This window comes from Tiliqua scincoides, chromosome 1 (assembly GCF_035046505.1).
Source record: "Tiliqua scincoides isolate rTilSci1 chromosome 1, rTilSci1.hap2, whole genome shotgun sequence".
Lineage (NCBI taxonomy): Eukaryota > Metazoa > Chordata > Lepidosauria > Squamata > Scincidae > Tiliqua > Tiliqua scincoides.
In genome coordinates, this window is record NC_089821.1 from 198290949 (window position 1) to 198293526 (window position 2578).

Here is a 2578-nt window from a genome sequence, read left to right on the forward strand (position 1 = left end):
ACAGTCCGTCCCATCTCCTCCCACCTTGTTTACAGATGGGACGGGGACATCAGGGGAGTTTAAAGAAAACTTTGGCACGCATACAAGTATTTTTGAGTCACGAGAAAGCTCTGGGCAACTAGGAAACAGAGACTCATGATTTGACTTGAGTCAAGCCACGTTGGACTCGCCCATCCCTGAGATTTAGATGTCAGTATCTGACCTAGCCCACTGTGTATAATTAACTTTTGGAATCTACTAGCTCAAAATATGGTAATAGCCATTAGTTTTGAAGATATGGTTGGCAACCTTCAGTCTCGAAAGACTATGGTATAAGCCTACAGCACCCAGTTTTCCCAGGCAGTCTCCCATACAAGTACTAACCAGGCCTGACCCTGCTTAGCTTCCGAGATCAGACGAGATCGGGCACATGCAGGGTAACAGTTGCTGCAGAGTGTTTGTTTTATATATTCATTTAGACTCCACACTTTTCTGCCAAAGCACTCAGTTTAAAATAATGACTTGGAGCCTAAGAGACATGATTCAAAGTAAACCATGAAGGGGGAGGTGGGAGGAAAACAAGCAAATGAAGGTACCAACTCCTTCCCACAGTGACATAATGAGTCCAGGTGTGTTTGCCAGCATCAATCTGTTTACAGAGATCCCAACCAAGTTTCAGCCTTTCACTGGGAAGAGCCATTTCAGGAAAGAAGCTGAAATGTTTGCCATCTTTCTCAGAGATGGGACATTTTTACCAGGTGCTGCGACTAATTGCCTGAAATAATGAGTTATGTACTTTTCTGGATTATGTCCATAGAACAGAAAAATTTAATAATAAAAAGCTACATGGTGTAAGGATTAGCTAGCAACAAACTGGAATACAGCCAAAACTGGGGATTAGAGCCAAGCAAAATGCCACAATGAAAATACTGTCATTTTTTTTGTCATTCAAGAAGGCAAGCAGCAGACTGTTTCCATCCCATGTAGAAAGCATGCGCGAGGATTGGACAATTTTTAGAACCAGTTATCCACTGTGTTCTATCAGGAAGGCATGCTATGCCTTGCTAGCCATGCACTATAGTGTATGCTCCTATTAGAGATGCCATGAACATTCAGTGAGGAATGTTCAAGAAAGTGAGCACCCCTGTTTGAATGCCTGCAAACAGAATTGAGATTAGCACCAGTCTTTACTGACCGCTCATAAAGGCTCAAAGTAACGTGCATTGCTTATGATCATTATTGAGAATATTTATATGCTGCTTTTCAACAGTCACCTCCCCATCTCTCTCCTCCCAAAGGAAAGTGCCTTCCTCTGGGTTTGGCCAAGGCAAAGGGCACTACCAGGACCTTGGTGACATCTTTAGCTAGTGGAAATTGGGACTGGAATTTCCAGTTCCAGAAACCCTGGTGGGGAACTGTTGGCATCATTTTCACATGTAAGAGGGACCCTTCGCTTGAGAAGAAATGACAGAAATGGCATGTGTTTTCTACTGGGCATTCTTGGACTGGCAGCCCAATCCTATGGGCTGAGTCTGCTACAGATACTAGTGCTCCGACAGTGGACAGCACTTTATGGTGTCATAAATGCCATTGTGTAGCCACATGTTTCCAGGCTGCTACTAGAAACAACAAATGAACCATGTGTGTGACAGCAGCCAGAAAAAGTTTCCCCAGGGTTGGTGACTTGATGGTGAAGGCAGAATGTGATGGGAGATGACTTAACGGGGGAGGGTGGGAGGTGTGTCGGAAGTGGGAGGGGGTGGCACCTGGCATGGATGACTTGCGCTAAATGCCATCTCCTCTGGAAGCTGCTAATGCATCCCCTTTGTCTCCTTGGATTTGTGCCAGCTAAAGAGGTGCAGGTTCAAGGAGAGCCAATGGCAATTGGAAGGCTTATGGAGGGGTAATATATTTTAATATTATATTATTTATTAAGAACATAAGAACAGCCCCACTGGATCAGGCCATAGGCCCACCTAGTCCAGCTTCCTGTATCTCACAGCGACCCACCAAATGCCCCAGGGAGCACACCAGATCACAAGAGACCTCATCCTGGTGCCCTCCCTTGCATCTGGCATTCTGACATAGCCCATTTCTAAAATCAGGAGGTTGCACATACACATCATGGCTTGTAAACCATAATGGATTTTTCCTCCAGAAATTTGTTCAATCCCCTTTTAAAGACATCTAGGCCAGATGCCATCACCACATCCTGTGGCAAGGAGTTCCACAGACCAGCCACGTGCTGAGTAAAGAAATATTTTCTTTTGTCTGTCCTAACTCTCCCAACACTCAATTTTAGTGGATGTCCCCTGGTTCTGGTGTTATGTGAGAGTGTAAAGAGCATCTCTCTATCCACTTTATCCTTCCCGTGCATAATTTGGTATGTCTCAATCATGTCCCCCCTCAGGTGCCTCTTTTCTAGGCTGAAGAGGCCCAAACGTCGTAGCCTTTCCTCTTAAGGAAGGTGCCCCAGCCCCGTAATCATCTTAGTCGCTCTCTTTTGCACCTTTTCCATTTCCACTATGTCCTTTTTGAGATGTGACCAGAACTGGACACAATACTCCAGGTGTGGCCTTACCATCGATTTGTACAACGG

At 45.2% G+C, this 2578-nt stretch overlaps 1 pseudogene; it reads right to left on the reverse strand.

The window, feature by feature from the left end:
- Positions 1–315: 315 nt before the first annotated feature.
- Positions 316–433, reverse strand: LOC136638273 (5S ribosomal RNA; annotated as a pseudogene).
- Positions 434–2578: the final 2145 nt, after the last annotated feature.